Below are 23,261 nucleotides of genomic sequence, written 5' to 3'. Positions count from 1 at the left end.
TTATGGCAGAGAAATCCAGTATATATTTTTTTTAGATTATGGAAATACCCTACATGCATAGGTTTCTTTACCTTTTGTTTTGGAATTTGCCTGGAACGCTGCTTAGAGTTTTTATGTAGGTTATGTGCCATCAAAATACCCCAGTTTCATCTTGTTTTACTAAGTTCCAGCAATCCTACTGTTTTTTGTTATCTCAATTCAAATCTCAGTTTATTCAATGTATGCGTAAAGACAAGTTACAGTGTGTACATTAGAGGAATGGGAGACACCCCCCGCGTTTGCACAGTAAAACAACGGTCCGCTATAATAAAATGGTATTGGTAAGCATACCAGGGTCCGAAAGACTCTAGAAAGAACAGTGGACAGTGAATAACACCAGATACGGAGAGGAGATCAACATAGGGTGATTGTGTCAGAAAATACAGTATTACAAAAATACAGCAGTATTAATAAAAAATAAACATAACTAAAACAGAATCAAAACACACCAGGATGTCATTGCAATCCTACTGTTAAAGCAAAAGCAGAACAACATATATTATTGAAAACATTTCCAATTCCCTACTTTTGTATGATACAGAGTGCTGTTAGAGAGGGGCAGGAAGGGCAGTGGTACCTAAGGAGTTTTTCCTAATACCTTTTTTATAGCAGACTTTTTGTGCGTTTGGTGGGGGGATTGTACAAGGAAAATGCCATTTTTGTCTTTGGATCAGGATGTTTCTCAAAATCTTTAGCTGGAACTGTAGAAAAGTGTAGATTTTTCCAGTTCCAAATTTATCTTAAAGCCCCTATGTATTAAACACGGCAACTTGGGTCAGGTAGATCACAACTTTTGTATACCATGTTGTGGTCTTGCGTAACACTAGGTAGGGCTGTTTGACTTTGATCGGAAAGGTATACCCCACCATGTTTTACTGTTATTGATAATGCACTTTGGTTTTGGGAACTGTGCATCACCCTTACCTCTGACATGTACCAGCACCAAAGTTTCATTGTGTATGGAGGAAAGAACATACTCTACATGTCTGGCTGGGTACCTAACAGCCAGAATGTCTTCACAAAGCACTTTGGTTTGGGTACACCAATTGGTGGATGGAAGCTTTTTAGGCTGGGGTGTCATATATAAAAGAAAAAATTAAACAACTCCAGGCTGGTATCGGAATTATCTACCTGGATACCAACGGTACGTACATTTCTAGTTTCCTATTTTTCCTTCTTGCTACATAACCCTGCACCCACTGATACTTTTTTAACCTGTTCCATGCCATAAGCACATAAGCTTTCTGGACCTCAGAGGTCTTTTCGTCAACATTTCTTCTGTAGGAGAGACCTCTGATGTCCAAACATACACCTATCAATATAAATCATACAACTTATGCAGTTAAGTGTCCATTTTACTTGTGGAGCTCTGTAAGAACGATACCAAGACTTTGCTACACCTTTAATTTTATTTCAAATATTTTAAATACACGATAGATACTTAACATAGACACAACTGTACCATGGAACTGACAAAATGTTGATATTGTTTTAAAGATACAACGCCTGGCTTCTTCAAAATATACATAAATAAAAATTAAATTAATTCAATCTGAATCCCATTATGAGAAATGTATTCCTTGTTTTCATCACATTGGTTACAGATACAAAGGCCTGACAAATGGAGATATTATTTTATTGTGGGGCCTTGAACGAGTTTTCAGGTCTCCCAGGAGCAATACGGGAGATAAAGGGATTAGCCTCAAACAGACCCCCACCTCTGATATCTTCCACCGACAGTCAGGCTGGAGCCCTAGCTGGACACCCTGTGGAGATAATCCTGTCTGGTATACATAGTGGGGCAGGAGGCTATTCTAGCCGCCCAGCAGCTCCAGAAGTAAAACCTGTATGTCCTGGTACTGGGCCTGGCGGTGTGGGTGGCAGAGGGCAGCTTCTGGGTCGGGGCAACAGGAAAAAGGGGTATAACATAGAAACTGGATTCCAGGGGAACGGGTGGTTGGGCTGTATAATATCCACAGCGGTGTGCCTGAAGGAACGAGTCCGTCACACAGAGAAATATAGAAAAGAGCATTTCTAGATAGCTTCACCCCACTGATGGGAATCTCCGAGCGTGGTTTATCCTTCTCTGTAACAAATATGCACCGGGCCTTTGAAGTCAGTTGTGGAGATGTTGTCATGTGTGTTCTGATTCACGTTGACACTTGAGACTCCTGTTTCTCCTGCGTACTGTTTGTAAGAGGAGTCACAGCCACCCCAACGCCTGTGCGAAGGACAAAGAACCATTTAAACAAGTGATATTCACAGAAAATATTCCATCTGAAGAAGAGACCTATGACTTTCTGAAAACCTTTGTAACTTTACATTGTTTTGTATGTTGGCCCAATAAAGTATCAACTTTGACGTAATACTCTACTATCACCCTTTCAACTGCTGGGCTGAGTAAAAACACATTAAGAACAATCTCAATGCTCGCTTGACAGCCTTATCACACCAACATCAGCACTCACTAAGTAAGACTGCAAACTAAAATCTAGATCTAGGCTTTCCTGTGTATTGGACATCACAACAGGCACAGACCTCCCTAATACCCCTTTGGCCAACCTGTGTGACCTCTGGAGGCGTTATGTGAAGTCATGTCCTGGTACTCCAAGATTACACTCAGTACAAGGATGAGGAGGTAGGTTATGTGTCCCTCCCAAATATGTATAAGATCAGGGCAAAACTAAAGACATAGCTACATTTAAGCACAAATACCCCTTGAGGGCATACATATAATTACAAGTAGAAAAAAACAGAAGGTGCCAGTGCCTCACCTCATATCATGAGAAATAAGAAAATCATGGGGATCAGCTGGTCCCCCATCCTTAGAATCACCCTTATCTGTCTGGGTCTTCTGCAGAATCTTTATCAATGCCACATGACATACCTATTTTTATGATTGCCAGCAATAAGATAACAACAGATACCAGCATAATACTTCCTGCAATAGACATCATGATGATCTCATAGGTCCTGTTTGTATAATCTGCTATAACAAGGGCATAAAAAAGTAGTCATTTTCCTCTTCCCGTACTGCCACTCAAGAGTAATACGCAAACATGACCTTTTACAAAGAAAGAGAATATTGAAGTCCCTGCACGCCTGAGTTAAAAATCACACAGCAAGCCAAGCATAGTCAGAAAGTCCATTATTTTACACTTTTATAGTAAGTGTTACTGTATGTGAATTAGCACTCCTTTTAACTTTTCTCAGAACAGCTGAGCTCACGACCATTAATGAAACATACCCCTGCTTGAGTACGGGTGACTTAATTCAGAAGTGTTGTATTTGAGTGCCAAGCTAGTTCCCAAGTGTATGTATAACTTAATATTAAAATTAATCAATCCTTGGTTAAGCCTCAACTACTTCATCTGGAAGGCTATGACATGCATCAACCACCCTCTCAGTAAAACTTTTGTTGTGTCATGTTTTATAACAGCTTTCTAGAATGTTACCTAAATTGTGGTTCTCTCTCTCTCTTAAGCATTTAATATTTCAGCCCACAAAGAAAAAAACTCCTTTTTCGGAGTTTGTGTCTGCAACCATTTCGCTTCCAGAGTTATCCAGAGCCATTCTGTAAAACAGCAACCAAAACATAATATAAAACATAGTAGAAAACACACACACACACACATATATATATATATATATATATATATCCTATAGTACATTACTGTGGAATATGATGGTGCCATATAAGATAATTATAATAAATATTATTATTAAAAATGAAATTCAATAATTGTGTATTATCAATATATTGTTAAGATATTTATAAGACAAAATTTTGCGCTATAATAGCATCAAAAAGCGTAGTGTAAGGATAGCTTAGTCACCTTAACACTTTATTTAGTGATTACCTTAGCAATACTTTAGCCTTCATATACTAAAGACTGGTTGTGTTAAGTATTTTTTCCACCCTTGTGTTTTACACTATTTTTTTGCCGTAACCAAACAAAATTATATTTCATTAAAATATATAAAAAATAGCATTGAGCGTTCTAGAATATCAACCTTAAAGCAAAACTCATACAATGGGAATGGATGGTGGATAAGAGAACATCCTAAAATAAATACGTTAGTCTAATAAGAAAGCTATGACCCCTATACAATTTTTTTTCCATTTATATGACTAACATGGCTGGTCCCGAGCAACATATGTGATTAGTAAATCTTGTATGTAATGAATGTAAATCACAGAGTGTATTTACCTGGGAAAGAGATGCTTCTGCCTCTATAGCCCACGGGACTCTCTGGCTCTCCTCTTTTATCTTGGGTGGTTTATGATATATTTTATGGCATAGAGTTAGCACCTTGAATCATTCCTAACGCTCCTTTTTTCCCCCCTCTTACATTTTTTTCCAGTATAAATTCCATTGTAAAAATGCCAGCGGCTAATTAACAGAGATTAGATCTCCACCTAGAGGGGACTGAAGCTGGATTGGAGTCAACGTTCTGCTGCCCTGGACCAGAAGGTTTATGTTGGCAGAGAGCTAAGAAAACAATATACAGTATATATATATATATATATATATATATATATATATATATATATGTATATTGTGACAAACCCTGTTGCATGAGGGCCATACATGTCACATTTAGGGGTCCTAAGCACAGTCCTCTAGGGGAACACCAGCTTTGAACAAAACAGCACTTTATTTTAATCACTTAAACCCCAAAAAAACAAATCATAAAAAGAAAACCTATCTCCCAATCTCTCAAACTGAACTATGCTGGTCCAGACTGACCAGCCTAATCACCCACTACCTCAACCTCCCAGCCAGACCTAGCTACGCCAGGCTCTGCAAAACCTCCCACAGACAACACACAAAATGTCCAGGCAGGTATTGCCTCACTTGGCTCAGGGATGGTCTTCTTGTTCAAGGCCTCTCCTCGCCCTGGGAGCACAGGGAACTTCCTCTTCCCCCAACAATCTCTCTGAGTATCAAGCTCCAGGGGTTTTTAATGTCCAGCACCTGTGCCTGATGCCGGCTCCATAGGAATCCCGGACCGGATCCTGCAGACTTCTAACCTCCTGGAAAAGCCGGCATGGATTTTTCACAGAATGGGGGAACGGGGGAACGCATTGGCCCACCCTGCTCTGCAATTGCTCCACCCCAGGGACCCATGTTTACGATCTGGATAGCACCTGTACCCAAATGCCACACTAAGCATCTCCCTGGGGTTTACACTGTCACAAAAAAAATAAAAAAAATATATATATATATATATACACACAGTATATATACTATACTGTTCAAAAGTTTGGGGTTGCTTAGAAATGTTCTTGTTTTTGAAAGACAAGTATATATATATATATATATATATATATATATTAAATGGATCAGAAATCCAGTGCAGAAGGGGTTAATGCTGGAAACAGCTGATTTTCTAATGGAATCTCTTCATGGGCGTACAGAGGCCCTTTATCACTCCCATCACTCCTGTGTTCCAATGGCCCTTTATTACTACCATCACTCCTGTGTTCCAATGGCCCTTTATCACTCCCATCACTCCTGTGTTCCAATGGCCCTTTATCACTCCCATCACTCCTATCACTCCTGTGTTCCATTGGCCCTTTATCACTCCCATCACCCCCATGTTCCAATGGCCCTTTATCACTCCCATCACTCCTGCGTTCCAATGGCCCTTAATCACTCCCGTCACTCCTGTGTTCCAATGGCCCTTTATCACTTCCACACTGGAGCACCAGGGCCTTTGGTCTTATGATGTGGAATGTCATACTAAGCTGGGTAATGGAATCTACACCATCAGAGCTCTACTGGCACTTTAAGGCCAGCATCCACCTGATGGCGTAAGTGCGACTGGATATGAGCGAGTACAAGCTATGTTTTTATCCTCATCTCTTCTGCCAACCAAGCTGTTGAGTGTGTGGAGCTGTCGGCCGACAACCCACCTGCATACCTGAGATTTCCAGGCTCCAGCTGTCCAGAGCCTTCTCATAAGGTAGACATCTGGCACAAGGCCAATGACATCAGAGGGCAGAGTCGATGATGTTATGGGCAGGGCCAGCCCTAATGACTTTACATTTGAATGGGGGTGGTTGAGGGAAATGGCCATGCGTGCGTAGCAGGGTTATTTGACTCTAGTAGCCCACCACGCATTTGCCCAGTGTGCTAGATAGCCAGCTTGGGCCCTTGATCGCCATGCTGACTCCATGGTTGGGAATTTTCTGATCAACAGAAAGGGCAGAATCCTAATGTCCTCCATCTTCTGCTAGAGAGTACGAGTAGTACATCTTAAGTTGTTATTTTGAAGCCAGGAGAATACCTTCTGGACCAGAGTTTTCCACATGGAGGAATTCTTTCATCTCGAGTAGATGATCGGGATGATCGGCCGAACGCCTATGGGACCGGAGGTAGACAGAACTCGGTATCAAAGCTAACACAAGACCATGGTTCACAACTTGTCTCCTTAAGGGCCACAAGTTTTAGATACCCAAACCTGAGCGCAAGCATTACAATAAAAAAAAAAATCATGAAACTATTTCTTTTTAGACACACAGTTTTTCTGACGCTATTTACTCCCAATTTACAGAGCATGACCAATATTTTGAGTACTAAGAAAACTCATGCAGAGCTGTACAGCGCTGCGGAATATAACCGCACTATATAAAACAATGAATAATAATAATAACTGATCTATCACTTGATTTTGTTTTATTAAAGACATTTTATGCACATAAATATTAAAAAAACTACAAGAAGGGAGATAAATACTTTTTTAGAACAGAGATTATATTCATAATTATACTTAATATTAAACTGCAAATTATTTTCAAGGAGGATACAGTTTAATCCATACAGCAAGCAGAATATAATATCAGTAGGGCCAATGCGGACTCGCAGTCCTCAGATTAAACGTTCATCCTTGGGGTCTCCGCCATCTTGTTTTTTACACCATTGAAGAATGGAATTCAGTTCTCTTCCAACGTGGTGTTGGTGGCGGCTTTTAACAATCCAAGCCGACTGGCCATTATTATTATTTTCCGGGGTACAAAGGTTGGATGTATCAGTTGTGGTTCTGTCCGTCGTAAGTCTGGGGCACGTTGTCACACACTTTGGTACTGCCGGGAAGCCCAGATATGTATTAGCTTCTATATGCAATGGTCCATTAATTGGACCTTAGATAATTAATTGGACCTTAATAAGCCGAGGATCCCTATGCGGCACTGGCATTTTAAGGCCTGTTTCTATTCCCTGTTTATATTCCCTCACTGTATTTGCCTCTACCACTTCTGCAGGGAGACTGTTCCATTTATCTACTATACTCTATAGTAGAACTTCCTTACGTTAAATCTCCATCAGTACCTCAACATAGTATTTATTTTGTTACTCTCCATTTTAAGTTCTAATGATACTAGAACATTAAATTGGATTTATTTAATGATATAACGGTGGTTATTCTCTTTTCAAACATCGTGTTTTGGGTGGTAATTTAAATTGACTAAATCAACGGTCTTTGGAAATATCTTTCATATCCTAGAGATGGTGAGACATGAAGTAACTGGGGAAATTGGCAATAACACGCATAACGTTCCTTTTCTATTCTGGTGGTCTAACAAGAAAGCTTGAAGATCTGTCTGAACAGCACCTAGGTCTTCAACTACTGCCAACCAACCTGCATGTTGCTACGGACTCAGATGGCCACATATTACGGCTAATAAACATGTAGCTGTTATGTTGCATGTGCAGGAATGTAGGCTGTAGGAGAACAACGAAACTTTGAACACAGAGGATGCAGCAAAAACAAAATATACAGCAATATTAACCCCTTAAGGACCGGGCTCATTTTTTCTTTTTGTACCCTGTGGGACCGAGGCTGTTTTAACACTTTTGCGGTGCTTGTGTTCAGCTGTAATTTTCTCCTCACCCATTTAGTGTACCCACACATGTTATATATTGTTTTTTTCAGGGCAAGATGGGCTTTCTTCAGATACCATATGTTTTGATCATATCACCTTATTTACTATAAAAAAATAATAAAACATGGTGAAAATTTGAAAAAAAAACACCTTTTATGACTTTTCTTTGAAAAATCTTTTACTCACCTACAAAAGGAAGTAAAAAAACTAGCTAAATAGATTCTACTATTTGTCCTGAGTTTAGAAATACCCAATGTTTTTATGTTTTCTTGCTGTTTTTTGTAAGTTATTGGGCAATAAGTACAAGTAGCGTTTTATGATTTCCAAACCTTTTTTTCCAAATCTGGTAATTCTGCCTCCATCTCCTCTTTGGAACATCTTTGAAGCCGGTTAACTCAATTAATCCCCATCAAACCATATATTTTTGAAAAACAGACACCCCAGGGTATTTCAAAAGCTGGTATTTTAACCCTTTCCATGCACTAATTATACAACCACACTTTGTCAAACTTTGTAATAGTCATTTTTTTAATTTTTTTTTCACACGAATTGTAATTTAGTTATAAATATAAAGGTTCTGGTATATGTCACTGTCAAACAACACTCCAATATGTGTTCAGCAACATCTCCTGAGTATGGTGATACCCCACATGCATAGGTTTGTCAGATTGTTTGGCTGGTAAAAGGCTACTTTTGGGACATGCGTAATTCAGGTAGTGATTTGGTCATTCTGCTTCTATATCCTCTTTGGAACATCTTTGAAGCCGACTACTTCAATTTACCCCATCAAATCATATATTTTTGAAAACTAGACACCACAAAGTATTTCAAATGCTGGTATTTTAACCCTTTTATGCATGAGATACCACCTGCCTTTCCCAAAATTTAATTTTGTATTTTTTTCCACACAAATTGTACTTCAGGAATGAATTCATAGCTCCTGGTATGCGTCACTATCAAACAACCCCCCAATGTGTGTTCAGCAACATCTCCCGAGTGCAGTGATACCCCACATGCATGGGTTTGTTGGGTTGTTTGAGATTTAAAATCCCACATTTGGAAGTGCGCTTTTTTTCTCTATTTTGGTTAGTCTGTACCTATGCCCTATCTTTGAGCCCGGCCACTCCAATTTACCCCATCAAGCCATTTTTTATTAAAATAAAAGCACTTCAAATAACCAAGGAGTGTCTAATTTAACTCTTTGTATGTTGAGAATTTTTTTTAGAAATTTTAGCACTTGCTCAAAATAATAAACTTTATTTTATTTTTTTTTTTAATTTTTATTTATTTATTTATTTTTACACATTTTGCTTGTCCTGGATGGTCCCTCTGGTGACATCGCTGCATAATTATTTTTAAATGTTAGCACATTTTTTTTTTTAAGCATTTTTGTTTCCATATTTTTTTTTTTTTTAAATATTTTACTAATCACATTGTGAGTAGAAAGCTGGCCTCCTTTGACTTGCATGGTTGAATGCAGTACATGTATTCAACCTGCAAGTGGAGCCAGAGTTCTCTAGAGGGTCTGGAGACCATCTAGCTAAGTTTTTCAACTTTATTATTTTTTTTACAGGGCGGCCGCCATCTTGCGGATGGTGAAGATCACCGGCAGTGGCGGCTGTGACTGCTCTCCGGAAGAAATCTATGAAGTCTCTGCACATTATGAGAGAGAGGAGGGTTCTGGAGGTAGCCAGGAACAGTCCGTTTCTATGCCACGGGTATGCAGCTTTCCAGACAGAGACCTGTGTGTTCCTCGCCATGGAGTTTATGGCTGGAGGAACCTTGGAGTCTTATATGGAAAGCGTTGGCTACATGACTCAGAACACAGCTGCCTTCTACTCTGCAGAGATGGTCTGTGGCATCCAGTTCCTCCATTCCCAGGGCATCATTCATAGAGACCTGAAGCCGCAGAATCTCCTACTTGATCGCGAGGGCCATCTCAAGATCAGTGATTTTGGTCTTGCTGTAGAAGGTGTTTTTGGAAGTACAGTTAAAGGACATTGTGGAACACGTCTATACATGGCCCCAGAAATATTTCTAAAGAAAGAATATGGTGTTGCTGTCGACTGGTGGTCCTTCGGGGTGATTCTCTTCCGCATGCTTAATGGAACTTTTCCCTTCTTCACTGGCTACTGCAAGAAGGCAACTGTCCATTCTATTATCTACAGCAGACTGAAATACACCAAAGCATTAAGCCAACAAGCTGTGGATGTACTGACTCATCTGTTAAAGAAGGATCCTCAGCATCGCCTCTGGATGACTGAAGATATCAGACAGCATCCATTCTTTCACAGCATCAATTGGGAAGATATAGAGAGCCGGAGAATGCCTCCCCCTACCAGAAGGCTGAAAGACCCAATCGCCGCTTCAAGAACATCCAACCGATACCACCAGTTTTGGAGATCACAGAGGACACTGCCTCTCCATCTAGTAAGCAGAGCCTGCCCGTCACCTCGTCTTTATTTAGTGATCAGAGCCTGTCCGGCACGTCCTCTTCATCTAGTGAGCAGAGCCTGTTCGGCTTTTCTTTTGTGACTCCAGACTGGATGTTTTGAAGATTTTGTCAGAGCGATTGTCAAGGCTTTCCACATTTGTTGTCTCCAAGAAAGTCAAAAATAAAATTAAAAACCCTCCACTAATTTTGGTTATAGTTTCCTTCCTGTTGTATAGTTACAGGGTGCATATGACCTCTCAATGCAGGTTCAGCCTGACATCATATATTTAGTGACCTCACACAGTGATTTCTTATGTGCAAAATGAAATGTCCCAAAAACAACAAGATATTATTCTTGTATCCAGGAATTAATATTAAATCTTATGATATATGATTTTCAAAGGCTTCTTCTGGCCAAGGTGACCAGATTTTTAAAATAAAATCCAGGGACATTTTTTTTCATTGGCAAATGGTAAAAAAACCCCTATTTTATAAGCATATTTTCTTCAAACTATGTATGCAGTGTATTTGGTATGTGTTTATGAAGTAAATATGATATATATACATTATTTCTCTCATTTTGTCCATGAGATAAAAAAGCACTTCTTAGAATCTTTTGGGCAGGGCCGGATTAAGAGCATCATGGGCCTGGTGCTGAGAATTTTGGGTCTTTTACTTTTTTGCTTATTACAATAATTGCAACCTTCGTTCAGGTATTCTTGGCTTCTCGCCCTGTCCTGAATGCCTGGCATGGAGCCTCAAACTGGGCCTCACAGAACGTGGAGAGGAAAGAGGGATGGATTAGCTGAAGAGAAGGTAGGGGAATACCTAAAAGAACATGCTGCCTCCAGTCGCTGTACGGCCATTGACCTCCCAAATCTGCTTCCTGTAGCACACCAGTACCCACTACCTAGGAAACGGACATTGCTCTGCAAAAAAGTACACAAGCTGCTCAGTAAGAATATTAACAGCAATCACACTCCTATCATGCCCAGGTTCTAGCATGTACTGGTTGCCTGGACATGATAGGAGTGTGATTGCTGTTAGCAATTATATATATATATATATTAATATTGTTATTTAATTTTTCTGTCCAATTTAATAATAATAATAATTTATATATATATAATTGCTAACAGCAATCACACTCCTATCATGCCCAGGCAGCCAGGACATGCTGGAACCTGGGCATGATAGGAATGTGATTTCAGCCTCCCTATGCCATGCTACCCCCCCTACACTTACACATCCATGCTATCACACACAAACATCTATTCACCCCAGCCATACCCCCCTCCTGTTAATATTGATTTTGTATTACCAAAACCCAGCCGGCCCCCTCCCTTGAATATGGGTCCTCTGACAATTTTTTTGGTAATACTTACATTTTGTTTTGTTTTTTCCTGCTCTCCTCTGACGTGAAGACCCTCTCCTTGTCAAGCCGGCTTGAAGTTAAATCGGCCAGCACGACGGCTGCTTTGAACTTCGTTGCCGGGCTGCCACTTTGAATGTTGGTTTGCCGGCCCACGGCCCACATCAGCCACCCATATGCCCAGTCAGTCTGGCCCTAACTGCTACTGATCTAACTCTTCATTTACGAGCTAGCATAGTGTCAGCTTTCTTTCAAATACAACACATTAATATTTTTGTTTACAGCATACACCCTGGAGCTGCATCTTTGACAGCTCAGATTTTTTTTTTTAAATCTTCCACAATGTTGTTAGATGTGCTTTTGTTTTAATACTTTTTTTCCAATCTATGTAGGTCTGTTGTTAGCTTAATTCATTTTCCTTCCCTCAGCTTCTTTAAGGTAGATGACAGCTTTATTGTATGACCCTTGATCACTGCCTTGAGTGTCTTGGGTCATACTTCTGGGTTTTTGTTGTTTTGTTGTCAAATGACCTTGGATAAATAAAGTATAAGATCTGTTGGTTACCAAACTATCATTGAATCTCTCCCCAAGCCAAAGTGAAATGGTTACATGGTCAGATAAAGGTATTATGTTCCTTTTGCTGCCTAACACAATGGGTAGTCTAAATGTCTCAAAAAACAAAAAAGAATCAATTCCTGAGTATGTTTTATGTGGTGGGGAGAATTAAGCATAATATTTTTCCCCAACATGAATTACCCTACAAATATTATATACTGTAAATAAGAAGAGTTTAAGAGGCACATAATTTCCTGACCCCAACTCTTTGTGTAAGTAAAAAGCTTAGGATCTTACAGAGAAGAATTGTCCACAGTGGTGTCTAGAGTGCCATTTAGATACAAACAAAACCCATCAAAGACTTGCCCTTTAATCCCACTTTTCTGTATGTCCTGCATTTTTCACGTGATTGGGGATTCCCTTATAGTAGCCTGCGGCGAGCTCTCTGATTGCTCTCCCTCCTGGCTGATCGCACTCATGACTCATTAACAATGACCCAATTTTTGTTTGACTACATCCCTTGATTACAAACATGGTATTTTTACTACCCCCCCCTTCTCACTATCTACCCTCCTCCCCCTCCCTTTGTAGTTCACTTACCCTGCCGAAGTCCTGCGGTAGGAGCACGAGGCACCACGACCAAGATAGAGGCCTCATGCTCCCACCACTGCAGTCAGGGCAGCACCATGGCGGCATGGAGCAGAGGAAACAGAACGGCGTAGAGTGCTTACCGAAAACGTTTTCATGAGCGTCCGCTCGCCGCCCCTCTCTCTCCTCCCACATACCCCAAAGGCTGGCCCTGTCAGTCGGCAACCTGGCCGCGTGCCACAGCTGAAGGCTTCAGATATACAGTATGTAAAAGCAAGATAAACTACATATAATACTTTTGACAGTTTAAATTACTTATCGTATCTCTTATTTTGCTTAGCTCCATTTTCTTTGAAATAATACTTGTTTAAAGCAAAAATGTTCTTAAAATTGTGTCCATATTGTGGTTACCATATTTCTTGTTATATGTAAAACTGACTATGGACAAGGTCTGCCATCTTCAGGTATTGTGGCATACTGCAAACCTAGCCCTTCTTGTCCTGAAAAAAAACAAAAACAATATGTGATTTGTGAAGACCATTTTTTCTCGCAATATATTTTTGCAATATCTCGGCCATTAATCCCCTTTCCTCTGAACAGAGTACCCATGTAAACTATTGTTTGTTTGTTTTCTAGGAGTAGTTGCTCGATTATAAGATGAAAAATGTAAATATTGATTTCGGGAAAAAAAGAAAAATGTATTTCATGTATTTTCTCTTAATCCTCACAAAATGTGTTAAATTGACAGAAAACACACTTAGATGTCCCGATGTTGGAAATACCTTAGTATAATACCTTATATAGAATTTACACACATTATTATTATTATATTTTATTTATGTAGCACCAACAATCTACGCAGTGCTTAATACAATACATATATTCAAGCAGTATAAGATGAGAATTGACAGACTAAGACAAACCGATACATTAGGAGGACAGAACCCTGCTCACAAGCTTACAATCTTGATACTTTTATGTGTACATTACTGTTTCAGACTGTTGAATTTGTACATTTAGTATGCTGGGTTTGCAACTCTAATTTCGAGCAAAGAAACCAAAAAATACCAACAACATTTTTACTTGCTTTTTTCCTCTGCTTTTTTTTTTTTTTTTATTAACACCATGTTGCTAAGTATTTTTTTGCACAGTTTATGTGTTATGGCAGATAAATGTAGTCAAACTTGTTCAGCTGCATTCCCAGATTATACATATACCTCACATGAATAGGGGTTTTCTTGGTTTTCTGGACATCACAAGTTGGAACACGACGGTATATTGGTATATTGGGTCATGGTGTTTTGCTAGGCCTATGCTCCTGTAAAAGTATATATTTTTATAAAGCAGCCATACCCAGAGTATTTCTTTAGGAGCATTTAGACCATTTTTATGCAGCTATTTGGCCACCAATAACTGCAAAAGGGATAATTTCCTAAGCTTTTTTTGCTGACACTTATGTGTTGTTTAGGATTTTTTCACAGATTATGATAGAGAAATCCAAACACATGTATTCAGTTTCATCTCCCGCTTACATGCATGCATTTTTTTATGCTTATGGTTTTTATATGTTTTGTAACTTGTAAGGCAAAAACGTATGGATCAAAATACCCCTATTTCCCCACTTAGCTCACCCTAACTGAATGTAAAAAGAAGACAAATATATGATATAACAAAATCTAAATTATTTTGGTATGATAGACCATGAAACAATCATCAATGCAGTTCTGGAATAGAGGACAGAGAAAGACAGTGGTACCTTGGTAGCAGACTATACATTGTTTTTTGGCACCAGTCTTGGCACCAGTAGGGGGAATGTGCAAGGAAAACGCCTGTGGGTAAGACGCAGGACACTTACACCTTGCACATTTGGAGTAGACGTCTCAAACAGGATGACACCAGAACTCCAAGAAAGTATAGGTCCTTCCAATTCCCCATTTCTTATATAGCACATACATATAGTACATGGCAACCTGGGTCATGCTGATGGCAATCTTTTTTCACCATGTGATTTTAAGCAACACCAGGTACTCATCCATGTTTTTTGTTGTAGTCAATGATGCAGTGCGGTTTTAGAACCTGTGCATCACCCTTTCCTCTCACACTGACACCCACCACTCATTTGTTGTATATGGTACAACAAGGGTCAGAATTTCATGTATATTGAATGAAATAAAAGAAATGTAATATAGTTTATATAATAATTTTAATAAAAGTAAAAGTCTACTTAACTTGTTAACTTGTATCCACTCAAAATTCTGTATTAGTGCACGTTTTGGCTGTCTAAACCAATTGATAGATTTGCTAAAAATAACAAATCATGGCCACTGGATGGCACTCAAGGTGAAGCTTGAATTGTGCATTTAATTGTGGTTCTTTGAAAGTGAATTGATTTTACAGCTGAGTGCATCCAACTTTCCCCTCCTTACCATCCAATAGCCTGTCCTAAGGGAGAGATTAGAGCAACAGCATCACATCTGGCTGTATCTCAGACACAGCATCATTGCAATACAGCTCTCTTGGGACATTAAAGTAAATACCTAGAACCCTGGTGCCATAATTTGCTGGGCTATGAAAAGCTACAACTTTCCTTTTCTGTTCTATCTCACTGGCATTGTACTGGTAGGTTGCACTAATTTCTTAAAATTGTGTCCTGTGTATTTTGTCATCTACATGTTAAGATCCACCTTTATCTGCCAACTGCACTGTGTATTTATTTCTCCGGGTTGCCAAAAATAATGAAAGAAAGTTATTGTGTTCTCAAACACATAGGTGTTGAGTTGACGTCGTTTTTTCTTTTGATAAGTTACACCAGGTAGATCCATTTTTGTAGACTAAAGCACAGTTGTATGGGTAATCTGGCCTTTTTTACATAACAATATTATTTTATTAAATGAATATATTTATAATTTTATTTAACTCTTTTTTTACTTTAGGTGTTCATGGTTGAAGTGACTAGAGGGTGGCATGATTTGGATAACACTGAATATGACTGTTGGCCGCTCGAGAACCCTGATGATGTTAATATGATTGATTGTGGAGGTGAGACTTCATCAGTTCTCGGTCGCTACATAGCATACAACACATACTTAGTTTGCATGTTGCCCTTTCTTTGTCAGATGACAATTAGACCCTTGAAATATTTACTACTTAATAGTTCATCACAAAGATTATGAAATAATTAGCTAATAATAGCAACCAAGTTGTTCAGTTTTTTATGAAAACCTTGGTTTATTATTGATACCTGTGCTCAAGCAGGGGTTTTGGCTGTGATATACCAGTGAGAAAATCTCCAACTGCTTTAAATATATCATTAATTCAGTACATTATGAAGGAGTCACCTCCAGACTATGTAATTCTGAAAAGCTGCCCACTTACCCTGAGATCCTGAGAATAGGGGGCACACCTTGAGAGTTGTAGATGCCTGAAATATTCCCTGGGCTGTATTTAGGAGTGTATCAAATAAAATAGTTGTCATTTTATATAAATTCCAGATTAGTAAAAAATCACAAATACACCACAGTCACATTGTGCAGACTGAGGGCTACCAACCCCAAAATTACCAATTTGTATTCTGTGATTCAGCACTCTCTTATGTAAATTGCTCTCACTTTAGTAGGTGTACAATAAAATAATAATAATAATAATAAAACCCTATTATTGGTAGATGTAAACAATACAAAAGTATTCTTATAATATTTTAGCCTACTGTCTCCCTATAATTTTTATAAAAGAGACCAGGGTGTCAAAGATTGATTTCAAGATGGGGCTTGTTTTCTTGCTTGGGAATGCCTGTTTTTCATCATTCCGATTACCTTTCGCTGCTCAAGTGTTATACACATATTTTGAGACTTTTTATTAGTATTACATATTTTGGTATGTATATGGTTTGTATATTTTACTTAATTTGTAAATGTTATTTTGGGAATGTGGTCATATTGAACTTTTTATGTGTAGGTTTGTATACTTGTGAACATTAGTTATGTGTGTTTTTAATATTTCCTTTATTATTATTTATTATATATTCATTACTGAATTTATGTTTTGTTGTGTATTTTCAGAAGCCCTGGTCTTATTTTATTAGACTATAAATACGTTATTTAAAAAAAAAGAAATACTAAACATTACCTTACAAAATAACATGTAACCATAGTTATAGTTATACAGATATAATTATAATTACTTTTTGATAATCTGGATACTCTGCATTAATTATTCAACAGGTGCATTAGACATGTGCATTTTGGATGAATTGATGCTTTGTGTTTCTTTGAATTTTTAGTTTGCCTCATGCTGTTCCTTTTGAGGTTTTTTTTCTTTATTCTTTTTAAAATAAAGCTTGATAGGTTGGAAAAACAAATGAAAAGAGAGAGTTAAAAGTGAAATTAAGGGAAGTATATGTTCTCTCAAATGGAAAATGTATGGGTAAGATACGGTATTGTCCCGTTTTTAGGCCACAACCTTATAGTATGGTGCCATTGTAAAGAAAATGCATTTTTCAAGAAATAAAAAAAAAATTGTAGAATGGTAAAAGTATTTTCTCACCTACTCCCTATACTTGCACTGTTTTAGCCCAGTAGAGTGTTGTAGATGGAAAATAGACTGGAAAGAGTCAAAGATTTAAAGGAAAGACAGTGGGTTTAGTTAGGGTAGCCATAAGTACACTGGAAACAGAAGGTAAGAGATGCAAGAGAACATGTCTAGGTGGGAAGGCTATAAAGTGGGAGGACAAGAGGACATCATAAACCTTGTTGGGGTGTGTTAGTCACTTGTGGCAAATCAAACTCAGAGAGGTTTCTATATACCACGATTTAGTCACAAGAAATACAAGTAAAATATAGAGAACTGAGTGTTAGTTTTGGAAATTCATTTTTAAAAATTAACTACACTATAACAGTTTTGTTAATTCTTTAGACATGAAATGTAGCGTATAACTACATCATAACATCTTAACAAAATGCTACTTCTCCCTGCATGATGTAGTTTGGAGAATATGCAGACAGATGGCACAAAGAAAAGAGTTTATAAATTCATCACATTTAAATGAAACATATGTGGTCAGTGGATCATACAAATCTGATTTATAGGGATTTGCAACACAGTTAATTACTAAACTATGGAGTGATATATTACTATAATCGCAACTAAAGCAGAACAAAGGCACAGGGCAACCAATATTATTAGAAGAAATAACTTTTAAAAATGAGAGGCTAGTCTAAAAGTTGTCAACCATGACTATAATAAATTATACAACAAATATTGTTTTCATAAAATATTTATTTATAAGGTAAAGTAAACATCTTTCCCTGATAATGAAATCAGCGTAATACAGTCTCCTGTTATTTATTAATTCAAATATAAATGAAATCAAGCATAAGGGGAACACGTCTATATTTACGCCAGATAAATATCTGTACCATGCTACTGCACCCTACCTAAGACTAAAGATGTAAATCATGTCCAAGCATTCCTTTATTGAAACATTAAGACATCTTTGTTTTCTGTTTGTTTTTTTAAAATCTGAATTTAAATAATAATTTCAGTAATTCTAGTTCTCACCCAATGTTTCAAACATACTGTCAAGCTCTCTTGTCACTGTCAAGCTAAACTTAATAGAGACCTAACCGCCTTTTCATACTGCCTCGAGGTAAACAATGACTAATGAAAGCATCCTGCCGAAAGAACTTCATTGGGTAAGCATGACTTAATTAGCTTTGCCATACAAAATAAGCAAAGTGTGGCATTTGATCAATCAAGGTTGTCCGAAGTATCACATGACTCCATACAATGGCTACCTAGATGTCTTAAGATAAAGGAAGTTTGTTTGGACGCATTGAAATGTAGTCATTTTATTCAATGCCCATCTACATTACCAGGGCCATCTTTAATATCGATTGGACCCTGGGCTCTTCCTTGACCCCTCCATGCGCTCACTAGCATGCATTCACACGCTCCACCCCAAAACAAAACACACAAAAAAACAAACTGCTTGCAGCATTAGCTCTGCAGATTAGGAGGAGACTGTAAGAGTCAGTGCGGGCTTTTCTCCTTCTGACCCTAGTGACTTCTTGTGAGGAGTCCTCACGCCACATGCACAGGGCAGGGAGGAGCACAATACTATGCCAGTCACATAGTAAATGAATGGTGCTGATCCAAAATTGGACACGTAGGACTTGCCCAGCACCCAAATCGCACACTTAGGTATTTCTCCAGGACTTGCCCAGCACCCATATTCCATCCACAGGACTTGTCCAGCACCTAGATTGCATTTACAGAATTTACCCAGCCCCTAAATTGTACACATAGGACTTGCCCAACACCCAGATTGCATCCATATGACATGCTCCAGCACCTTGATTGCTTCCACAGGATTAGCCCAGCACCCATATTGCACATAGGACTTGCCCCAGCACCCAAATTCTATTTCTCTCTTTATCTCTCCTTTCTATCTCCTCCCTTTCTCTTCATATCTCTTTGTTCTTTTTATCTCCCCATTCTCTTTATATATGCTAAGTTTTCTCTTCATCTACCCACTTTCTCCCCATCTCTCCCATTTGTGGTTATCTCTCCTCTTTTTTATTTTTTCTCATCTCTCCCCCTTCTTTTTCTCTCCTTTTATTTTCACCATTTCTCATTATCTCTCCAACTTTTTATTTTCTCTTCCCTTTATCTGTCCCTTTTCTCTGTCCCTCTCCCCTTTCTCATTATCTCTCCTCCTGTTTCAGTTTATCCCTCCCTTGTCTCTCCACCTCTCCAATTTCTCATTATTCCTCCCATTTTGCATTATCTCCCTATCTTTTCCCTTATTTGTTATCTTTCCCCTTCTCATTTTCTCCCCCTTTTCCTCTTTTCTCCTCTCTCCACATTCTTCTCATCTCTCTTCTTTCCTCTTTCTCTTTCTCCTCTTCATTATCTCTCCCCTATACCTTTCTCTTTACCTCTCCATTTTCTTATCTTATACTTTACTGAATTCTGGGATTTCATATCATATGCTAGTGCTCAGCATCAATAGCTGGCACGCTTTGAAAGGGACCAGTGAAACAGAGATCTTTATGAACAGATCTTGCATTCCCTTCATTTTAGGCCAGTTAGAGGGAGATCCGTGATCTGCCCAACCAGGCCTGCTCCTTCAGCAGCTGGCAGTCCAGTCCGCCTCTGAAGAGAGCTGTCAGCGTGGCCAACACCACAAATTTTGGTAGCGTACACAAGTGGTCATATATTGGGCTCATGGAGCAGCTGCCCACGTTAAAGACAGTCCTGTAAAATTACTGTTTACAGCATTACAGTATTTAATGCTCAAAAATATACTATGCACGGAAATATAGCACAGAGAATTATGCAAGCAAAGGTAAGAACTAGCCTTCTAAGTCCACTGATTGCTCTAGGAGGATCAAGAAAGTGGTGATATGAAGGAAGGTGGGAGTTGATGTAGTGAGGAGAAGACCTGTTTAGGGAGGAGTAATAAGAAGTTTAGGGGGCAGTGTTTTAACGCAGAGACTCCTTGAAATGGGTTAGAAGTGTCCAAACTGCACAATTTATGAAACAAGCTTCTATTCCCTGTCAATTAAGTTTTTTTTACTACTGATTGATTCCACCTGCCTCTACTTCCCCTTTTACTATTAAAAAACAAAACATCGATATTAACCATTAACCTTTCTAAAGTACAAGATATGTTTTTTTCTGAAGTCATACTTTGAAGTTTGAAAATTGTAATGTATATAATATTGTATAATTGCTGATTTCATAGGTCTGGAGATGTCATGGATTTACAGGCCTCCTGAGAAAATCGTAAGTGGAGAAACCTTTGATGTCACCTACTCAGTTTCTGCGTCCGATAAGTTTTATCAGTATGCAGTAACAAATGGGATCCTTTCTCACAGGTAGACCATGTGCTTTTCTGATGCATTAAGATTTATCCATGTAACTAAATAACACTTTCAGAACCTGTTCTCTAGGTTTAGGTTGCCTTTTCCACAATGTCTTTTTAGGCCAGATTACACTAAAATCACAATGTATTTCAGGGATGTTTTTTATTTTACCATCTCTTTTTTTCTTATGGTTTTCCGCTAGCACATGCACTAGCTGCTATATTTTTTCTGAAAACACAGTAACCTAAAAACATGTTCCCACAAAAAATATTGGACAGTGTAAGAGAGATCCCACAGGGTCTTTAGAGACTCCACTGGGGCTTCAGAGGTGCCCCCTACTGCAGCAGGGGGGCACCTGTAGAGACCAAAAATATGATCGAAAAAATAGTAAAAAAAACCCCAGATAAATAAAGGTTCCCAGTCACGTCACTGTGGCACATTTAGGGGTATCTGCTGCTTACAAGAGTAATAGCTACAAAGATTCAAGAGAATCTCTGGTGACACATTGCACTTCTTTCTGATGAGGGTAGTAAAGTTGAAGATGTGAATAAATAAAAATAAACAGTAAACTCTTCTCTTTCCCGTGTTTGTGAAGAGATGCTGTATCTGCTAAAAAGTTTTGCGAGGAACAGGAGTGCCCATCCAACTGGAAAGATGCTAATGGGGAGAATTGTTGTGTGCACCACGCAAATATCCACTCCTGCCCAATGTCCTTCATGGTAAGTGATTATGCTATGTGAAGCAGGGAAAGGAGTATCACATATCTTACATTTGTGAAAATGTGTTGGTGAACTCTCACCTTCACCTACGCTATTCTGTCCAGGCCTTTTAAGTATTATCTCTTCTTTTTATGGTGTACAAAGGTTACATTAGCAAGTTTAACAAATTAAAAGTACTGTAGCTCCTATTATTTTGAATGCACATTAGAGTCCATTTTTAATAGATCTCAATGCATTTTACCGCATACAAATTTGTATAGATGCTCTTTTTTATTAGACAATTAGACTTCTTTCTTGATCTTTAACTTGTATACATGTAGCTGACATTTGCTTTTCAAGTGTGTAAGCTGAATTCCCATTGATGTCATACATGTATATATATATATACAGGGGGTGGAATATGAAAGTCCCATTTTCAACTCCCATAAAACACGTGCATCAGGTTGCATGCAGTAAAATGCATTGGAATCCATGCAAAATGGCCTACAATATGCTTTTTACTTAAATGGGACCTATAGTAGTAAAGTCGTAAAAAAACTACTCAAAATGTACCTTGTCAACCCTTTAAAAAATACTAATCAACGAAAGCAGCATTGCAACATCCACAGACAAATGATTTATCTCTTACATGTGCTTGTTTCATAAAGGGGAAAGGAGGAATTTGTGGTCCCTGGATACCAGATGATGGACAGATTTTTACGCACACTTTATCTTTGGCGGGTAAAATAACACAGGGGAACTGGAGTGCAAAGGTATGGAATATTACTTAGTTCCACCTAAACCATGGTTAATTATTATTTATTATTAAATACTACTGTGGGACATGGGGACAGAGCTCTTCAATCTATCTAATACGTTGTGCTAATAAGTTGTACAAAACAATGACATTACATTTATTTTTAACTAGGTTGTCTTATTCCATGTTGGTGTTACTTCACTGATTGCACACATCCGAGTGGGCAAAATGCAGGTGGCATTGGAGGCAAAAACCCTGGTACTGCCAGTAGTAGGTATAGTATAAATAAGTAGGACTCTCATTCTAAGTCTACATGTTCACATGTATTGAATTAATTGTCAAAATAAAATATTGAATTAATGCCAAAAGATAAATAACAGGATTAAGCATTCAACCTTTAATTATACCCTATAGTTTCATGATTAAAGGTCCCCTTAAGTTTTATTTCCGTGCCAAGTGCATATTTTACTAGATGCTAGTTGGTGCAGACATACTGTATTGGTCTGATTATAGGCCATACTTTTTTCCCATAATTTAAATCTTTAAAGTGGGGGTGCAGCCTATAATCGGGGGGTAAGCATTTTTACCTTCTCCAGGGTGTCTGGAGGACCGGATCAGAAGACAGCAGCGCAAGCAGAAACCTTTTTTGATTCCCAACTTTGATGTTGATGAGGCAGACTGGTGCAGGAAGTGGAGGTCACGTCTGCTGCATCTACATCAATGTTGCAAAACTAAAGTTTAGGTAAGGAGGGTGAGAGCCTCCTACCATACATTAAATGTAAAAATAATAATAATAATAATAATAAATCCCCCCCCTTTAAAAAAGCACCAAACTATAAGGGAGCGGCCTATAATCGGGAGCGGCCTATATTCAAGCAAATACGGTACTTTAGACCTCCCCCGGGTTAGCCCCCCCATATTAATTTTTTTTACAAAAGATCATGGCATTTGTTAGATCTTTGTTAGATCAGGTTTGATCAACTGTTTTTTTTCGTTAGATCTACTCTAAAATAGGCAATATTAACAATCTTTTTCAGGGGGGGCTAACCCGTAGCCAGCCCCCCC

At 38.4% G+C, this 23,261-nt stretch overlaps 1 pseudogene; it reads left to right on the top strand.

The window, feature by feature from the left end:
• The first annotated feature begins 9,685 nt into the window (after positions 1–9,685).
• The window catches only part of LOC128500998 (atrial natriuretic peptide receptor 2-like), a 32,698-nt pseudogene continuing 19,122 nt past the window's right edge, over positions 9,686–23,261 (top strand).

Source organism: Spea bombifrons, chromosome 1 (assembly GCF_027358695.1).
Source record: "Spea bombifrons isolate aSpeBom1 chromosome 1, aSpeBom1.2.pri, whole genome shotgun sequence".
Taxonomy (NCBI): Eukaryota; Metazoa; Chordata; class Amphibia; order Anura; family Pelobatidae; genus Spea; species Spea bombifrons.
Note: the sequence above shows the minus strand (reverse complement) of the source record. Positions and strands in the feature narration are given on the sequence as shown.